Consider the following 21,908-nt stretch of genomic DNA (forward strand, 5'->3'; position numbering starts at 1 on the left):
TTGACATGATGTCCTTGAGGTTCATCCATGTCGTGACATGTACTAAAATTTCTTCCTTTTCAAGGTTTCATAATACTGAATTATCAGGCTGAGAGATGGTACAGGGGGTATGTGCCCGCCTTCCATGCTGCCAATCCCAATTTGATCCCCAGCACCGCATAAGGTCCCCAGAGTATAGCCCCCAAACAAAATAAAATAAATACCACATTGAATACACTACACCGAGTTAATTCACTTATCCACTGATGTGCATCTGTGCTGCTGCCACGTCCTGGCTATTGTAAATAACTCTGCTAAGAATATGGTTGCAAATATCTCTTTGAGAGGGTGCTTTCAATTCTATGTGACACAGATACAGAACAAGACCTGTGTTTGTACAGCATTTCTAAACTGAATTTTTTAAGAACCCAGCATGACTGCTTTTCCACAGTGGCCCCAGAATGTGACACTCAGAGTTCTGGTGTACAGAGAGTTCCTGCATCTCATCTCCGAGCCAGCACTGGTCCTTTCCTGGGTTTATTTGCTGCGTGTTATCTTTATACTAACCATCCAGATGAACAGGAGGCATCAACTTCATGTGCCTCTATATAGGTATGTGAAAATGCATTGCATTTGCACCAAATACCCTATAACGAAACACAAGAACCCAGTAGCAGTAGTGCCAACTAGAAAGGGGTCTGGGAATTAATGGCAGTTTTTAAAAAAGTACTTTTTTCTGTTATTTCCTTCACATTCTTTGAATTTAGTACCATGTACATGAATGACCAATGAAGAACAAAACAAAAATCACATTTTTCTAGACATTTATTGGTTATATAAAGTTCTAATTTCCAGTGCCAATTCTTTAACTTCTTTTGTCCGCTTACTTTAATAGGTACTTTTAAAAATGGAGTTGCAAGGCGGGAGAAATAGTACAGCAGGTAAGGCACTTGCCTTGCACCCAATCAACCTAGGTTTGATCCCCAGCATCCCATGTGTCCCTTTAGTCTGCCAGGAGTGATCCCTGAGTGGAGAGCCAGGAGTAACCCCTGAGCACTGCTGGCCCCAAAACAAAAGAAAAAACTACGTTGAATTTATATATCTAGATTAGGCTTCCCAACAAGCCATGAAGCACTAAGTTTCCAGGCCTTATCTTATTAGATAAACGTTTGTTTGGTTATTTGGGTTCACTGCTTGGAGCTGTCTCTGGTTGGGGCGGGGGGAGGCAGATGGTGCTGGAGATCAAAACCAGGACTCCGACAAGCAAAGTACACACTCCAACCCTTTGAGCCATCTCCCAGCTCAGGATTAGAAATTTTATTGTCAATTAAAATGTCTGCCAAAACTCAACAAGAGAAATAGGAAATAATAAAACCACTCTGTGTAATGAATTATTAGCATAAAACTTCAGGTGGATCTTTTCCACAAAAATAACTGTTCTTAATGGTATCTTCAAAGATGACATGCAACTGACCAACCAAGAGGAAACAGAGATAAACAAATGGGACTACATTAAACTAAGAAGCTTCTGCACCGCAAAAGATACAGTGACCAGAATACAAAGACAATCTACAGAATGGGAAAGGATATTCACCCAATACCCATCAGATAAGGGGTTGATATCAAGGGTATATAAGGCACTGGTTGAACTCTACAAGAAGAAAACATCCAACCCCATCAGAAAATGGGCTGAAGAAATTAACAGAAACTTTCCCAAGGAAGAGATACGAATGGCCAAAAGACACATGAAAAAGTGCTCTACATCACTAATCATCAGGAAGATGCAGATCAAAACAGCCATGAGATACCACCTCACACCACAGAGAATGGCACACATCCAAAAGAACAAAAGCAACCGCTGTTGGAAAGGATGTGGGGAGAAAGGGACTCTTCTACACTGCGGTGGGAATGCCGACTGGTACAGTCCTTTTGGAAAACAATATGGACGATTCTCAAAAAATTAGAAATTGAGCTCCCATTTGACCCAGCAATACCACTGCTGGGAATATACCCCGGAGAAGCAAAAAAGTATAGTCGAAATGACATCTGCACTTCTATGTTCATTGCAGCACTGTTTACAATAGACAGAATCTGGAAAAAACCTGAGTGCCCGAGAACAGATGACTGGTTAAAGAAACTCTGGTACATCTATACAATGGAATACTATGCAGCTGTTAGAAAAAATGAAGTCATGAACTTTACATATAAGTGGATCAACATGGAAAGTATCATGCTAAGTGAAATGAGTCAGAAAGAAAGAGACAGACATAGAAAGATTGCATTCATCTGTGGAATATGAAATAACAGAGTAGGAGACTAACACCCAGGAATAGTAGAAATAAGTACCAGTAGGTTGGTTCCATGGCTTGGAAGCTGGTCTCACATGCTGGTGAAAAAGGCAGCTCAGATAGAGAAGGGAATACCAAGTAAAATGTGGTTGGAGATCCCTCGTGGGAAGGGAGATGCATGCTGAAAGTAGACTAGAGACTGAACACAATGGCCACTCAATACCCCTATTGCAAACCACAACACCCAATTGAAGAGAAAGAGATCAAAAGAGAATACCCTGCCACAGAGGCAGGGTGGGGTGGCGGGGAGATGGGATTTGGGGGTGGAAGGGAAACTGGGTTTATTGGTGGTGGAGAATGGGCACTGGTGGAGGGTTGTGTTTGTGAACATTGTATGAGGGAAAAACAAGCTCGAAAATGTGTGAATCTGTATTTTTACCCTCATGGTGACTCACTAGTTAAAGAATTAAAAAAAAAAGATATGTGACTTTACCTAAACATCATGATTTACGAAGTTGTTCATGATACAGTTGCTCTGGGCATTCTATATCTCAACACTAATCCCTCCCAATGTTACCTTCCCCCACCATTGTAGCAGTTTCCCATCCCACTCCCCCAAGGCTCTCCCCTTAGCAACAAGAATAATTCATTTTATATTACTGTTATTAAAAATAACTAATGGAACTATTAAAAAAGAAAAGAAAATTTGTGAAAATTGTTATATCACATGATGGGTCATTAAAGTTTGAGGGTTTACTGAAAAAAATGAATTAATGAAGATAAAAGCAGAAGTACTTGAAAAAAAACCTGTTCTTTATTGTAACTTTTTCTTATTACTGAGATGAAACAAAGCACTGCATAAGTTTAAAGCATAATTTTACCTTTTTTACAACTGTTTACTTACCAAAAATTATTTGTTCAATAGGAGAATGTTTTAGCAAATCATGCAATATTTATATAACACTATATAGCCATTTAAAGTTATGTTTACAAATTTGCTTCACATTACTTGGTCCAAAAATCTTAAGGCAATTTTTCAGAATAAATAATATGAAATAAACTTGTTATATATGCCTGCCAAGAGGGGTTGGGGAGAAAGTCTCAGTTATGACAGGAAAGATATGATAGTTGTCTCAATAAGGTTCAAGTATAAAATAAAATTTAATACAATATGTTTTAGATGACACAGTTAAAAAAACTTAGTTATGTAAATGAGAATAGGCAGTATACAATATTCTATTAACATAGGCTGGAGCGATAGCACAGTGGGTAAGGCGTTTGCCTTGCATGCCAACCCAGGTTCAATTCCTCCGTCCCTCTTGGAGAGCCCGGCAAGCTACTGAGAGTATTCCGCCTGCACGGCAGAGCCTGGCAAGCTACCCATGGCGTATTCGGTATGCCAAAAACAGTAACAAGTTTCAAAATGGAGATGTTACTGGTACCCACTCGAACAAATAGATGAACAATGGGATGACAGTACTACAGTGCTACATAGGTTAAAATTATATAGCAATTAATCATTACAAATTGACTTCTGTTGATTTATCTTTTGATAATTCCATTTGCTATTTCTTTAAAATTTTTTGGAGCAAGCAATATTAAATAAATTTGTTATATGCCTGGGGATGGCAGGGACGACTCTGGGACACTGGTGATGGGACTGGTGTTGCAACATTGTATGCTTGAAACAATTCTATTATGAACAGCTTTGTAAATCACCATCTTTATTTTTTATAAAAGATTTAAAAGAAAAAAAATGATGTTAACAAAAACCGTGATGCTAAAAGTTTGGTTTTGGTTTTTTGGGGGATAAGATCAAATATAAGTACACGGTCAATACAGAAAAAAATGATAAAAAAAATAGTAGGTAATTTTAGTAGATAATACCTTTGCGAAGTAGCAATAAATAAGTTTTCATACAAAGAAAATCAATAAAGTTGCAGTAAACAAAATCAACATAGAAAAATAGGTAATGGTTCAATATACTAACAAGACAGTATCTGAAAAAGAAAAAGTTCCACTTGTGGTAACCTCAAAATAACAAAATATTTAGGAATGAATTTCACTGTATCACTGTCATCCTGTTGATCACTGATTTTTCTCCAGCATGAACCAGAAACTTCTTCATTCATCCTACCCCTGAGATTTTAGCAGCCTCTCTACTTTTTTTTTCCCCCAGTGGTGCCACATTGGACGCTCTTTCAGGGTAAGAGGAATGAGACCCATCATTGTTACTGTATTTGGCATATCGAATACACCATGGAGAGCTTGCCAGGCTCTGCCGTGCTGGCAGGATGCTCTTGATACCTTGCCAGGTTCTCTGAGAGGGAGAACTAGGCTATAAGAGGTCTCTCGTGCTTCCAGGAGTGTTGTTTTATAGTCTCTGAATCTTGGCCTTTAATGGGATTACACAACCAATGCCAAGGGCAGTTTGTGGGTGTGGCTGCAAAGCTGCTGGAGAATGGGGACTCTGGATAGAAGAGGCCCAGTCCCAATCTGAGTAAGCTTGGAGATCTCAGCCCCGGGTCCCACACACCTGGGTTCCTCTGCCAGTTCCTTCATGCGAGAGAATCGTCTGGATATGTGGAGAGGGGCCTTGAGCATTGGCTGTGGCTAAGTTACAGAGGTCTTCGGCATATGTATATTCTTATTACACTGAAGATAAGTGAACCCAGAGTCATAGAAAGCAATGACCCTAATCTGATTAGTATTCTCAGCCATGATTTGAAAAGCCAGAAGCATCAGAAACATCTGAAAACTTATTCAAAAAACAGAAGTTTGATATAGCAGACCTCTGAATCAACAAAGTGGTGGGGTGGACAGCAATCTGTGTTTTAACAAACCCTCCAGATAGTTCTGATTGCACAGAGAAGTTTGGCAGAGAGGCCTTAAGAATGAGTGGCCTCATCCACTTAGTGAAGGATGTTACACTTTTTCACTGTCCTCAGTGTTTACATCACTTGTAGGAACGTAAATTTGCAGCTCCTTCCACCAGCACTGCAGTCTGTTTTTCCACCTCCCCATGGATTTGGTTTGGTTTTATAATCTCATTAAGGTCAATAAAACAGTGTGTCGGAGCTGAAGCAACACGGCAAGTAGGGCGTTTGCCTTGCACATGGCCAATTCCCAGCATCCCATACGGTCCCCAGAGCACCACCAGGAGTTAATTCCTGAGTGCATGAGCCAGGAGTAACCATTGTGCATCACCGGGTGTGACCCAAAAAGCCAAAAATAATAATAATAATAAAATAAAACAGTGTGTCAATCCTGAGCCCAGACTTTAATAAACTTCACACTTTTGTAGGAATAAATTTAAAGAAGTAAAATATATCTGGTGAAAGCAAATAATTGAGGGAAAAATTGAAGGAATCAAAGATAAATGGAAAAATATCATGTTTATGAATTATCATCATTAAACTCTTACATGGACTGGAGCGATAGCACAGTTGGTAGGGCGTTTGCCTTGCATGCGGCCGACCTGGGTTCGATTCCTCCGTCGTTCTCGGAGTGCTCGGCAAGCTACTGAGAGTACAGTGCTACTTTTCTCACTTGAATCTACTATATTTTTAATTAAAATATATAGGTTGTCTTAATTTTCACATATAATTATGACTTTTACTCATTTTGATCAGTTAATAATATTGAGTTATATACGTTTATTAATAGCTAACTTCCATTTATGGATAGCTACCTGCAAAAAAATGAACGCTGACCTAATGCCAGGCAGAAAAGTCAGATCAAAGTGCATTAAAGACCTCAATATCAGACACGAATCTATAAGGTTCATAGAAGAAAATGTAGGCAGAACTCTCCATGACATTGAAGCTAAAAGCATCTTTAAGGATGAAACAGCACTGACATGCAAGTGGAAGCAAACATAAACAAATGGGACTACATCAAACTAAGAAGTTCCTGCACTTCAAAAGAAACAGTAACCAAAATACAGAAAGAGCCCACAGAATGGGAAAGCATATTTACCCAAAACTCATCTGATAAGGGATTAATATCCAGGATATAAAAGACACTAGTAGAACTGTTTAAGTAAAAAACCTCCAACCCCATCAAAAAATGGGGAGAAGAAATGAACAGAAGTTTCCTCAAAAAAGAAATACAAATGGCCATAAGGCACGTGAAAAAATGCTCCACATAGCTAGTCATCAGGGAGATGCAAATCAAAACAAGAATGAGATATCATCTCACACCACAAAGACTGGCACGCATTCAAAAGAACAAAAGCAACCAGTGGTGTGGATGTGGGGGAAAAGGGGCACTCCTTTACTTTTGGTGGGAATGCCGACTGGTCCAGCCTTTCTGGAAAACAATATGGACAGTCCTTCAAAAACTAGAAATTGAGACCGCTGCCGAGATGTGACCCTGGGGTCCGCACGCGTGTGCGGCTCCTCTGCAGCTGCACCCGCGTGAATCCAGACCCAGCTGAACCAACTACAACATGGACTGCTCCTTGCAGATTGCCTCCAGCCAGAGAACTAAGCCGCGACCCCATGCCCGCCCAGGAGGGGAAAGGTATTTCTCTCTCTCACCTGTCCCTTTCCGGGGATGAAGGGCGTGGGGACCGCCATATTATGACGACCACAGATGGGGTTTACAAGCTTGCAATGATCAAATATCCGGAAGAAATCTCCCTGGACTTAGTTGTTAAAGTACAGAAATACAAAACCGCGCGGCCGCTACTGCGGCTGTGCGACCTCATTTCTCTTCACAATAGGTCTGACTCTAGTGGGGTGCTCCTAATAATGGTGAGGTTTGTGTTGAAATATTGAATGTAACCAAAGTAAATAGAAAGTAAAGTGAAATTTATCAGTTACAAGGCGGGGGGATGCGGGGGTGGGCGGGATGGAAGGTGTACTGTGGTTTGTTTTTTTTTTGTCTTCGGTGGTGGGATATGGGCACTGGTGAAGGGATGGTTTTTTCAGCATTGTATGACTAAGACTTAAGCCTGAAAGCATTGTAATTTTCCACATGGTGATTCGATAAAATAAAATTAAAAAAAAAAAACTAGAAATTGAGCTTCCATATGACCCCGCAATACCACTTCTGGGAATATATCCCGAGGATGCAAAAAAGCACAGTCGAAACGACATCTTCACCTATATATTCATTGCAGCACTGTACACAATAGCCAAAATCTGGAAACAACCCAAGTGCCCTAAAACAAATGACTGGTTAAAGAAACTTTGATACATCTACACAATGGAATACTATGCAGTTAGGAGAGATGAAGTCATGAAATTTTCTTATAAATGGATAAACAGAGAGAGTATCATGCTTACTGAAATGAGTCAGAAAGAGAGGGACAGACATAGAAGGATTGCACTCATTTGTGGAGTATAAAATAACATCACATGAGGCTGACACCCAAGGACAGTAGATACAAGGGCCAGGGGGATTGCCCCATAGCTAGAAGACTGCTTCATGAGCGGAGGGGAGGGGAGGGGAGGGGAGGGGAGGGGAGGGGTGGGAGCGGAGGGGAGAAAGGAGCACTAAGAAAATGATGGCTAGAGGAACCAGTTGGGATGGGAGATGCATGCTGAAAGTAGATAATAGACCAAACATGATGACCTCTCAGTGTCTGCGTTGCAAGCCATAATGCCCAAAAGTAGAGAGAGAGTATGGGGAATATTGTCTACAGGGATGCAGGGGGAGGGTGGGAGAGAGGGGCTATACCCGAGATATTGGTGGTGGGGAATGTGCACTGGTGGAGGGATGGGTGTTTGATCATTGTTAGATTGTAACCCAAACATGAGAGCTTGTAACTATCTCACGGTGATTCAATAAAATTAAAAAAAAAAATTTAAGAGTTAAAAAAAATAGTTAATTTCAGTTTAAAATGTTACATAAACAGAAACAGTAAAGTCAAAGAACATGGACTTCTATTAGCAAACATTTACATCTCAATAACCCAGCTTATTCTACCTATAAACCTTCAATACATTTTGTTAACATTTTACAATTTTTCGGGAAACTGATTTTCACTAATTTCTTTGTGTGTAAGTTATTATTCTTTAAAAAAGAATGAAGATTGAGGGGCCAGGAGCTAGTTCAAAGTGCCATAGCTTAGGCATGGAATGCAGGAGTTCCCTAGTTAGATTCCCAGCACTCATGCACTCCCCCTAGTCCTAACACATGCGGCTTCGTTGGCCCGGGCACCACAGGACTTTGATGGCTCCCAGCTCCTTATTGTGGTCCAAGCATTGACCTACACAGTGGGTCTCTGTCTACACGGTGGGGTTGAGGATCTCCAGAAGTAGCCACTGTGCTCCTTGAGAGTCATTTGGGGCCCACCCCTCCCCACCCAAAACTGTTTTTGAATAAAAAGTTATAAAATTCAAATATCTAAATATTAAACTCAAATATCTAAATGACTGAGATAATTTTCCACAGATAACAGGAATTTTATGCATATGAAATAAGAAGCAGACCCTCATAGATTTAGTATGATAATCATCAGTATGACTGTGATCATCAAATTTATTTCCCGACTACTGAGAAATAGCAAATCATTGATCAATGGGATGACAGTATATACATCCCTCTCAGAGAGCCTGGCAAGCTACCAAGAGTATTACGCTCGCACAGGCAGAACCTGGCAAGCTACCTGTGGCATATTCGATACACCAAAAACAGTAAAGATAGGTAGGTCTCGTTCCCCTGACGCTGAAAGAGCCTCCAATCGTTGGGAAAGACGAGTAAGGAGAGGCTGCTAAAATCTCAGGGCTGGGATGAATAGAGAAATTACTGGTGCCCGCTCGAGTAAATCGATGAACAACGGGATGACAGTGATACGTAATACTGAGAATTACAGGTAATAGAGATTCTCTGTACATGTCTTAGGATGAAATAATTTTCTGTCGAGGTTAATTCACCCCATCCATGCACAGGGACTTTCTTAATGTCTCATTCTATTTGTTTTACAAATCTTTCACTTCCTTTGATAAATGTTTTGCAGGTATCTGATTCTTTTGGGCACAACTATAAATGGGAATTCTTAATTTCTTCTTCTTCTCATTTGTTTTTTGCATCCACGAATGCAGCAGATTATTGTATGTTGATTTTCTAACCAGCTGTTTTGTTGTACTCATTAATTGTTTCTAATAGCTTTTTAATAGCATCTTTAGGGTTTTCTAGATATGTTGTTCTATAACCTGCAAATAATGATAGTTCATTTCTATTCTGATTCCTTCTATTTCTTGTTGTCTAATTGCTCTGGTGAAGACCACTGTGAGAAACTTAAAAAATGGTGACAGTAGACAGCCTTATTCTGCTCCTAATTTTAAAGGAAAAAATTAAGGTTTTCACCCTTGGGCATCATAAAAACTGTGGATGTGCATATGTGGCATTTATTAAATGCTAACATGTTATTCTATCCCAGTTTCCTTTCTTTGAGAACAGCAATTCTATCTGAGCACTTTAGATATATGGGGATATATTTACATAGAAAAATGCAAAGGCAGAAAAATTGAGATCTTAAGTTTTAGGGGATAAAGTAAAGCTGAGATCATATATTGTTTGCAGAGTTGCATACTTCTAGAAAAGCGAAACTAAATAGCCAAAAAAAGTATTCAAGGGAAAAATTAAAGCAAAAACAAACAATTAAAACACTGCCCCAAAAAGACTGTCATCCCGTTGCTCTTCAATTTGTTCAGAGCGGGCACCAGTAACGTCTCTCACTGTGAGAGTTATTGTTACTGTTTTTGGCATATCCAATATGCCACGGGTAGCTTGTCAGGCTCTGCCCGTGCAGGCACAATACTCTCGGTAGCTTGCTGGGCTCTCCAAGAAGGGCGGAGGAATCGAACATGGGTCGGCTGTGTGAAAGGCGAACACCCTTCAGCTGTGCTATCAAGGTTTATTATTACTTAGGTAATGTGAGGGGAATGATAATATTAAAAAAAAGGAATCAGCATATGAAAAATGCACTTTCAGGTTACAGCTTTGGGACAGAGAAGAGATCAATGATGCTCTGAATGGGAGATGTGTGCTAAAAGTGGGTATAGAACCAAACATGATGGCCTCTCAGTATCTGTATTACAAATCATAATTCCCAAAAGGTGGGGAGGGAGGGAGGGGGGAGGAGAGAGGAGAGAGAGAGGGAAAGAGGAAGGGAGAGGGAGAGAGGAAAAGTGCCTGCCACAGAGTCATTCTGGGTGGGGTGATGACAGAAGGGATATGGGGGATATTGGTGCTGGGAAATGTATTCTGGTGGAGGGACGGATGGGTGTTGAAACATTGTATGACTGAAACCCAATTATGAAAGCTTTGCACCTGTATTTCATGGTGATTCAATAAAAAAATAAATGTTAAAAAAGGAATCAAAATTCATCTCTGCTAGCAGTCTCTTTTAATTGCTCTACCTCCCAGAACTTTTTAAAGACAGAATGTCCAAAGGCAGTCTTTGAACTTATTCTCTTAACACAGGCTCACTCCTTTAACAACCTCATTCAACACACTGTTTCATATGCCATTTATAAACCAGTAGCTATCAAATTAACATCTCAGTCCAAACATTTGCTCTGACCTCAAGACACATACACAGCAGCTTACTCTACATATTCATTTAGATATAAATTTAAAATACCCTGAAGTAAATTCTTGATCATTCCTTGCAAAATTGTTTAATTTTCTCCTGGTCATTGTAAATGATATTTTTCCACTTTCTCTGGGTTCCTTCTGGGCTGGAGGGATAGTACAGCATTTGTCTTGCCTGCAGTCCACCCAGGCTTGATTCCTGGCATCCCATATAGTTCCCTGAGCATCACCAGAAATAATTCCTGAGTGCAAAGCCATGGTGTGGCCCTAAAAACAAAATAAAACAAGCCCCACCAGGAGTAATTTCTGAATACAGAGTCAGAATGCATCCATGGCCATCTCTAGATGTGACCCTCAAAAAAAAGGAGGAGGAGGGGGAGGGGAAGGGGGAGGAGGAGGAGAAGGAGGAGGAGGAGGAGGAGGAGGAGGAGGAGGAGGAGGAGGAGGAGGAGGAGGAGAATCTTGATTACTTTTTCCAATTAACCTAGTTAATCTCCCAGACATGATCTCTAGAGAGACCAGGAGACCTTGATTTCCAATTCCATCTCTTCCATTTATATTCTAGATGACCTAGCCGGAGATTCCCAACCTCTGGTGCACCTAGAAAAATGTCTAACAGAGCAAGTGATGAATAAAATGGAATTATCCATTGCTTCTCGGCCTTTTGGCTAAGATCAAGTGTAAAATGAAATTATCCACATGGAAGAATGATAACATTCCAATACTCATTTTTTTTCCTTTAACAATATAGCTCCTACATTTCTTGGCCTCATTTGCAGAGATGTGTCCATGTGACTAAGTTCTGGCCAATGGCATGTGAGCATCAAGTTTTGGGAATTCTGAAAAGCTTGTTTGCTCCCTTCTACAGACTAGAATGAGGATTTGATGTTGGTGATTGAGATTTATAATAATTATAAACAAGAGCAAAGGGTGAGAAAAAAATAAAAAGATCAAAAGTCCCTGGGTGGCATCTACATAGACCAGAGGTGCCCAAGTCTCAAAACTGTCAACTTGATGCCAGCCAACTCAGATTCAAGCATGCAAGAGAAATAAACATGCTTTCTGAATAAAAAATGATAATACCTACAAGTAAATTCATTTTGCTACCAAGAATCCATCTGCATCTTTTGACAGCATATTTTTTGAGCTAAGTTTCCAGATTATCCTTACAAATGTATGAATTCTCCAAAGATATGTCACTACTGAAAAGATTCATATGAACAGGGGAAAAAGAAAAACCCAAACATCAGCATATATGGGAATTTGTGACAGCACATTAAAAATGAGAAAAGAATGTATCTTTTCCCTTGAACATTATACCCTACTGCTTCATGACTATTCATTTGATAACATTTATTCAGAATAGCATACTGTATTTTTCAATTAGATAAGAAATAAAACTTTTAGTGGGAAATGCTAATATAAAGCTGAGGGAAAATAAACATACCCATGCCTTTTTTGCTTCCCACCAGAAGTACTTTAGCATTAAGTGGAAATTTACCCATCAAAGCTGTGAACTGTGCTGACAACAATTACATACCTATCAACACCTATCTTCAATAAAAATTTTAAATTCAGTATCTAGATCAAAGTAGCCACATTTTAGTTGCTTTTCTGGACACTGTAAGTCTAGAGAAAACACAAATGTACTACAACTACATTTAGATCATTTTTTCTCTTTTTTCACATCAGATAGATAATATGCCAAATACGTAAGAAGATTTAAGGGAGGCACATGTCACACAAGCATATAACCATCATGCTTATGAACCAGAAAAGGTCCTATTTAGATCATTTCTACAATAGAAACATCTACAAGGTATAGCAGGATTACAGAAGAAACAGCATAGAAAGCTGCCCATGAGATACACATTAGGTAGTGCTCTGCCCGAAAAATATTGAAAGGGTGGGAATTTCTGTGACTGGCAAGTTGAGTGACTGTATGTATTACTGGTAATAAGAAAAAAAACTGAAGAAGAAAAAAAAGGCCCAGAAACTTCAGAGAATTTATTAACAAAACTAAAAATAGCTTAATATAACTAAAGATATGAAAGTAGTCTTGGCCAATGACCAAACCATAAAGTGTTCCATAGCCTCTGTGATGCAACATTATAGATCCCATGAGATTTATTGGGAGAAGTCTTTTTTCCCTAAACTCGTAGAAAATTTAAGAAGAGAGGAAGAGATCATTTAAAAGGCTGAGAGCAAGACTTGCATGTGGGAGACCTGATCTAACAACCCCATACACAGCCCCAAAAGTACTGCCAGGAGCAATACCAATACCAATACCCCATACCCAAGCACCATGAGATATGGCTCAAAAGTAAACAATCAAAAATCTTCTTTATTAGGAACACGTCAATATTGAAATGAAAGAAGGGGGAGGATGAATTAAAAAAAAAACTATCCTCAGCTCAAGAGATTAAATACATGCTCCATTACAAAATTTATGAGTAGAAACATGTAAATTAGCAGTTTAGCAAATATTACCCCAAACACATTCAACTGACCACATTAGTTTTTTTCCAAATCAAAGAACTTTAAATAATTAACTTTTAGAAGTTTTGAGATCTTGCTTCCATGAAGAACTCTAGATATTATGCTGTGAGAATTAGTCAGAAGGGACTTTTGACAATGATACTAAATTTCTACATCCAACAATCCTATTTAGTGGAGGTCAACCATGAAAATTTCAAAAGCCAAAAAGACATCTGCATTGTTTAACTGCCACTGGGTTCCTGGAACATGACTTAGAATTGTTCCAGAAAGTCTTACTATCTAATCAAGTTTATAATATTTAGTTATCAAATAACAGACCAAATAAAAATTTTAATAAAAAATAAGTAAAATAAAAGAATTAAAAAGTGGTAAAGAAGATATTTTGGTACTGTTAAATCATAGGATAATAAAGCTCACAATATTGTATAGAGCCTAGTTTTCAGGATGCATTTAATACTTTATATGCAACTATTATATAAAAAAATTAACCCAAATTAATTTGTGAGGGGGCCTACACCTAGCAGTTCTTAGAGGCTACATCTGGTATTGAGCCCAGGGACCACTCCTGAAGGGGCTCAGGTGACCATATGTGGTGCTGGAGATGGAACTACAAATTTTGTAACATAAAAGGCAAGAGCCCCACCTACTGTACTATCACATGGGCTCTCAATTATACATTTTTAAATCAAATTCCAAATCTAAAGCAGATAAACAATATTTCTCAAGTGATCACAGTCAACTTTACTGGATATAATCTTTTTTTTTTAACTATCTCAAGAAACATCTTTTAGTAAACAGTACTTAAAAGGTGCAAGTTCTCACTGTTCAATATTTAGTATTTAACAAATCAGTGGGCTGGAGTGATAACACAGCGGTAGGGCGTTTGCCTTTCACGTGGCCGACCTGTGTTCGATTCCTCTGCCCCTCTCGGAGAGCCTGGCAAGCTACCGAGAGTATCTCGCCCACATGGCAGAGCCTGGCAAGCTACCCGTGGCATATTGGATATGCCAAAAACAGTAACATAAGTCTCTCAATGAGAGATGTTACTGGTGCCCGCTCGAACAAATCGATGACAGTGACAGTGAAAAATCAGTAAATCTTTTTCTACAGTATTTTTAAGACTTTTCCATTTCAATTACACATAACTCAAAATACCAAATAATTTTCAGAACCTTTGTTCTTTATAATCCTAAGAAACATTCCCCAAACTTGCTATATTCAAGATTACTCTAAATCAAATGTTACTTCATGATCATTTAAATAATATTTATTAAAGTTACAAATATTACAATATTCATACAAGTTCCCAAAGACAAAATCTAGCTAATATTACCTATAAAGTATTCAACCCATCCTGAAAACTAAATTCAATATAACAAAGATTGTTTTTATTTTCCTATTGATTTCCACCAAAAGTCAGGCAGGCCGGATAGGTCAATGGTTTTGCCTCTAATTGGAAAAAGGCAAGAGACAATCCTAGAAGTTGTATTTATCTTTAATTTTAAAAAGTTTCTATTGACTGAGGTTCTCTGATTGACAATACTATTTATGATGGCTTCTCACGCATATAACGCCAACACCACATGCATCATCAAAATTAGCTTTCAATGTCAATAAAGAAAGTTAGGAGGGAGAAATTTAAGAATGGACAGTCCCGCTCCTTTCTGGAGAGTATCCATGTAGAACACAAACTCAGAGCTTTAGTGTACTAATTTAAGGTACCAATATCTAACTCTCTAGTTCAAAGTCCTACCTTTGTATTCTACCAATTCAAAGTTCAAAGTCCAACCTCCCAGTATTCTACCAATTCTGTTCAATCCTTAAAACGGATTTAAAAATTTAAAAAACCCTCAGACTGAGCTGGAGAAATAGTACAGCAGACACAATACATGCAGCTAATCTGAGTTTGATACTGGGCACCCAATAGGTTCCCCAAACCCCTCGAGCACTGCTCCCTGAGCACAGCTGGGTATGCAGAGAAAGAGAGAAAGAAAAAGAGAGAGAGAGAGAGAGAGAGAGAGAAACATCAGGCAACCACTATTTCTCTGTTACTTCTTCACAACACACACACACACACACACACACACCACACCCTCTTCGTCTGATTGGTTTTGGACCATACCCGGCAGTAACCAGGGCTTATGCCTGGCTCAGCAATCAGGGATCATTCATTCCTGGAGGTGCTCAAGGGACCATGTGGGATGTCAGAGTTTGATTTAAATCAGACATCTGCAAAGCAAGTACCCCGCCCAGTCTGGCCTCACACCTTTTTAAAGCCAATGGTCAAACTTCTCTGACACACTCCAAGAGGGGTAAAAAAATACCTCTTCTCAGCACTTTTTGATCCAAATAGTTCCTTCCTTTATAAATCCCTTGTTTCTGCATGGTGGCATAGATTTCTTCCTTCAGGTTAGATGCTCACAGCAGCTTTTCCCTTTTCCAGACTCCTAAAGAACACAGCAAGCTCAGGGCTCTCCTCTTGACTATTCTCTTTTCAATTTATATTATCTTCCTGGGTAATCCCTTCTAGATCTAAGACTTCAAAATGTTGGTAACTCTCACAAGAAATCTCTTGCCAGGATCTCTGTCCTGAATTCCTGACCCATGAAGACACTAACTGCTCTACATAAGCACTCAATGTCTAGTAAGACTTCAAACTCAGCCCCTGCTAATAACACCATCCGTATCTACTTGATCCAAGGTTGTTCTCAAACATTTTTTAGCAATTATATTTGGCATGGCTAGTGTTTCATGATTCTCCCAACCCACATAGAGGTCTTCAAAAAAGTAAAAAGAAATTTTAATATTTTTTAAGAAAATATCTCCCTCCCACCCACTTTAGGGCCATATCCGGTGATGCTTAAGGGGTCACATGGTCCCAAGAATGGGACTTTATCATGCAATGCACACACTTCAGCCCTTCAAACATCTCTCAGCCCAGCAAAACTCATTTTTACAGTGCAGATACCATATGACCCATTCAATCCTTTTATAACACTAAGCCATATTATTATACCTCGTGAACACTATTGTTCCTGTTTCTTGAAGTATCTTATTCATGAGTCATCCTGGAAATTATTTCATCATTACTTATAAATTATTTACAACTATGCTAAAAACAAAATAATAAAATTTTAAAGTTGAATTGCTTTAAGAGGATAATATCTTCACCTTTCTCAGGGCATGCAGTTCCAAAGTACTGTCTAATTTTTCAAAAGAAGTCTGAAGATACTAATCTTATTTTCTTTTTGGGTTTTGGTGAACAGAACTGAAAATTCAGAATATTTCATTACACACACATAATGCCAAGGAGAGAAAAGTTATAATGACATTTTACTAAGTGTGAAGAGACACAGCAATAAAGTTTCAGATTATGAATCTCCAGCTGGAAATATATTAGATCAATCTTGTCAGATCTTAAGAAGTTATGAATATATAATAAGTTTTTTTTAAGGAGAAAGGAATGCAGGGTTCACAGACCTTCATTGTGAGGCTATCATCAACTTTACCTAAAAGAAGACTGGGCATTATTCTTCCATCTTTTATGATTATGCGGTAAAATATGCTACTAACTTCCTAAGTGGATAAATGCTGAAAGCAGGTTTTATACCAGATGATATAGAAATCAAAAGGAAAACTCAATGGATTGATAATTATAATGCACTCATAAATCTAAAAAAAGAAAGTTATTTTCAATTGAAAAGTCATCTTTTCTTCAACAAACTATTAGCCATCAGAGTTTTCAAAGCACAGCTATTTGACATTATTTTATTTTATTTCTTGGGATTTGGGGTTGTACCAAACCAGTAGCATTACTCAGGGCTACTGCTCAGAGGTAATTCCTGGCAGTGCTCAGGGGACCATGCAGTGCTGGGAATTGAAGCCGGAACTCTTACATGCAAAGTATGAGCTCCTGGCAAGCTTGGGGGACCACATAGGGTGCAGGAGATCAAACCCAGGTTGGCTGCGTGCAAGGCAAACTCCCTACCCACTCTTCTATCTCTCCAGCCCCAAGTACAAGGAACTTTTAAACTCAGTGTTAAGAAAACATTCAATTACCAAATGAATCAAAGCCTTAGTAGACATTTAACCAAAGATTCATTCATTGCTGGTGAAACTGCAATATGTCAGTCACTTTTGAAAGAGTTTAAAGATTTCCTACAAGTGGCCAAAGATAACTCAATGGGCTCGAGTGCATTCCTTGCATGTAGGAGAACCTGGTTCAATCCCCAACACCGCTGGGCCAGTAGAACTCCATGAGCAAAAAACTAAGTAGACCCTCAGCACTACCAGATGTGGCCTAAACAAACAAATTTTTACAAAATTAAAAATCTGCTACTACAGGACCCAGCAACCACATGTCTCTGATATTTCCCTAAAGGAATTAAAAACTTATGCCAACAAAAAAACCTGTACACAGGTTTCGATTTTTACACTTGGGCTCCCAGGGACTCACGGGAAGGGGGTGTAACCAGCATGCCCTCGGCCCAGATAAATCCAGAGCTGCTGAGCGTGAAGCAGACCCTCTGCGCCTAAAGACTTTGATTTCAGAGACTTCTTACAGCAATGCACTGGGACTGTGAGCTGGACCATGCAATTTCTGGCAGAATTTTCCCTGGACTTTATACAGAAATCCATAACCGCGCAGACACTGCTGCGTCCACGTGACTTAACATTTATAATTGTCAGCAATGTGAAACGGTTCCTTTTGAACAGGTCTGACTTGGGGGGGGGAACTCCAAATAATAACAGTAAGTTTTTGTTGAAATATTGAAAGTTATTAATGTAGCAGCCACCTCTCTGGACTGTGAACTAAGCAAAAGCCCCACGCTGGCCGACGCGGTGTGGCATACACCATACTATGAGGCGCGGGAAGGGGGATGAGGGGGGAAAAAAAGGGGAAAAGAAAATAGAAAAAAAAGAGTTATGTACTTGTAGCAATGGGGCTACATATCTCTCCATTCTCAGCAATGGAAAACAAATTATCAAATGCTTCCTTTGTAGTAGGTCTGTCTCTCTTGGGTGGAAACTCCAACAACTATAGTGAGTTTTGTGTTAAAATATGGAATGTAATCAAGGTAAAGAGAAAATGAAGTGAAATTCATTAGTTATACAGTAAGGGGTAGGGGGTGGGGGCGGGGGGTATACTGGGGTTTTTGGTGGTGGAATATGGGCACTGGTGAAGGGATGGGTGTTTGAATATTGTATAACTGAGACATAAACCTGAGAACTTTGTAACTTTCCACATGGTGATTTAATAAAAAGTTTAAAAAAAAAACCTGTACACAGATGTTCAGAGTAGCTTTTTCCTAATTCCCAAGTTTGAAAGCAACGGCTATTCCAATAAGCAAATGAATAAACTGCAGCTCATCCAGATAATAGACTGATTCAGCACAAAAAAGAAATGAGCTGTCCATCCATAAAAATACATGGAGGAAACTTAATTACATGCTATTAAGAGTGGTAAATCAAAAAAGACTGCATACTATATGATTTCAGTTATATGACATTCTGGAGGAGACAAAACTATGTAAAAATTGGCTCCCAGAGATAATGGGGAAGGGAGATATGAATAGGCACAGCACAGGTGTATGGTAAGTCATAGATTCCCTTTTGGTGATTAAAAAGCCAGTATCTGTACACAACTTGCCAAGGACAAGATGAAAAGACCAGCACATATATGATGTCCACTCCACACCTCATCATTTAATAATCAAAAGTCAACTCCATATTACACTTATTATCAATAGTACCCTTATTAGTGAATAAGGAATAGATCTAGATGCTGGTAAGTTAATCATCCTTGGCATATAGTAAGTCTCAAAACTCCAACTATTAGTATTAATATGTTGCTTCTGTATGGGCAGAAAAAAAGAATTAAAGATGTAATTAGTGGTATTGGTGGGGGGGTGAGGGTGTGTGTGTGTAGGGAGCCCTGCAGCGCTCAGGGGCTATTCTTATCTCTGTGCTCATGAGTGATCTCTGATAGCACTCCAGGAAACATATATGGTGGAGGGGACTGACTCAGAGTCAGCTGCATGCAAGGCAAATGTCTAACACCTTCAAGATGCATTTCTTTTCAGAGAACAGCATCTTTGCCTTCCTCCAAATCCTTTTTTTTTTTAAAGAAAAAAAGGTACTATCTCTGTGTAAACATAAAGCAAAAACCTACCCAATTCTGTTCTTCAACTTATATGCACGTTCAGTCCCATTCTCCCAAGTTTTTGGAACTTACCCCTGGAGGAAAGTGGAATGCTACAATGGGGAGGCAGTAGCCTTGAGTGTGTAATTGAGGGTGGGAGTCAGTGTGGGAAAGGGGGGGTCTTTCTGTTTATACCCTTGAAGATAGTACTCCAGGAGGAGCACCAAGTGTTGATTTTTGCTTTTTTTTTTCTTGAAAAGGGAGTAGTAAGCCATATAAGTTTGGTAACCTCTGGTATAGTTATATGGAAATGAAATATAGCCCAGCACAATCCAGGGGATGGCCAGGGTCTCCTCCCCTAATTCATGATGTCATGCTGCCATAAGCAGAGCCCAGCAGGTAAATGGGACTTGGAAAGATTGTAAATGATTCAGTTCAAAAACATATTTACTGCCAGGACAATAACCTATAGCATATGTTCTTCTGACTGTGAATAAGTAGGACTGTCATTATTACTGTTATAACTTTCAACATAGTAGCCATCACAAATATTTAGGTATTTCTTCTTCCTTTTTTTTTTTGGTGGGGGGATCACACCCGGTGATGCATAGGGGTTACTCCTGGTGGTGCTCGGGGAACCATATGGGATGCTGGGAGTCAAACCCGAGCTAGTTGCATGCAAGGCAAATGCCCTACTCGCTGTAGTATCACTCCAGCCCCATAAGGATGTTAAAGAACTGAAAATATTTGAGACAGCTGATTCTTTTGAACTCATGATGAAAAGGCAATTAAAAAAAGCCTTTAAATGATATTCGTTTATAAAAATATGCATTCAGCAAAATCCATCAGTTGGTACAAGCATTTTATGCTTCCCAAATTAGTGAAATAAGAACTGATAAAAGTATAAAACTAATTCTATCCTCAAAAGCAAGGGTAAATGCGGTTAAGAACATCTGTAACCCAACTATCAATAATAATACCTTGAAATTTAAAACCAGGAAAGAACTGCATTTTAGACAATGAAAATAATTCAACATACCTTTTTATTTATTTATTTTTTATTGAATCACCATGTGGAAAGTTACAAAGCTTTCAGGTTTAAGTCTCAGTTATACAATGCTCAAACACCCATCCCTTCACCAGTGCACATATTCCATCACCAAGAATTACAGTATACCTCCTCCCAACCTCCCACCTCCCTAGGCCCCCACCCCGCCTGTGTGACTTCATCATACCTTTTCTTGTACCCCTCACTTTTTGGTAAAATCTGCTTGACTCTTAGATCGGGCACAAATGAGTAAGAGTTGTTTCTTTGGTACTCTCTTTTGTATTTTCAAATGTTTTTAAGTTCATTTATATAAGGGACAGAGCTACCACTATTTATAAAATGTAATATGTCAAATTCTACTTTCTTTTCTGACTTACATTCATCATTTGAAACCACTTTCTGGGCCATAACCCCCATTAAATTCATCCATCAATGAGCAAAGAAAAGAAAATTTTCAGATTCCTACTCAGATTCTATCACTGTCACCATGTGAAATTGTTTTCTCCCTCCCAACACAGATGCTGAAATAAACTCTGGTCCCCTGAATGAGCATCCTTTCCTGTTCATTATTTCTTTTTTAAAAAATAATTTTTATAAAGTTGTTCATGATGATTTATTACATTCAATATTCCAACACCAATCCCACCACTATGTACACTGTCTCACCACCATTACTTCCAATTTTCCCAACCACCACTCAAGTCTGCCTCAATAGCAAGCCCCAAATGATTTATTTTGTATTGCTTGTTATGATTAATTTAAGATTTCCTTAGAAGAAAATGTGTGAAGATTGTCGTATCTTACCCTGGGGCCATTAAGTCCTTCTATAAGAGATTACTAACATGTTTTACAGGTTAAGTCTTGTGTATTTATATTTTCTTAATCGAGATTGGCTGCCTTCTACATTATATCCCATCCCATGTGGTATGTTACTCCTAGTATATCTGTGGTGTAGAGTATGAGATATGGTGACTCTATGAATTCTAAAATTTTGATGGAGCAATACAACTGGAATTAAATTTTTAACTGAATGGTGACTTTGGGGTCCAGAAGCATCTCTGCAGCTTGTATCTCTTTTTAGATTAATTTATGAGTCACTGGATCATGGCCGGTTAATGAGCTTATTTGGCGCCAGAGGCAGTGCACGGGCATGACTGCCATGTTCCTGAAAGAACAGAGGAATAGGGTTGCCCATGAGAGCCTGGAGATTTCATTCACAGAGCCCGAATTCCTGAGTTTTTTTTTAACAGATTCATTCCTGGGCAAGGCTTGTCTGAGCCTGTGGAGTCCAGCTGTGAACAGGCAGAGATTGGGTTATGAGGGTTTTTCACTACGTAGGCCCTTTGGCATGTGGAGGGCCCACCTGCCCCTCTCCAGGGTGCCCCAGATATGAGACTCAGCCTGG

At 39.1% G+C, this 21,908-nt stretch overlaps 1 protein-coding gene and 1 pseudogene across 8 annotated transcripts in view; both read right to left on the reverse strand.

Moving 5' to 3' along the window:
* MAGI3 (membrane associated guanylate kinase, WW and PDZ domain containing 3) overlaps positions 1-21,908 on the reverse strand; it is a 314,958-nt gene that overhangs the window by 194,436 nt on the left and 98,614 nt on the right. The gene's annotated exons all lie outside the window — the stretch shown is intronic.
* Positions 12,501-12,596, reverse strand: LOC129405451 (small nucleolar RNA U13; annotated as a pseudogene).

The sequence above is a fragment of the Sorex araneus genome, chromosome 5 (assembly GCF_027595985.1).
Source record: "Sorex araneus isolate mSorAra2 chromosome 5, mSorAra2.pri, whole genome shotgun sequence".
NCBI classification, from domain to species: domain Eukaryota; kingdom Metazoa; phylum Chordata; class Mammalia; order Eulipotyphla; family Soricidae; genus Sorex; species Sorex araneus.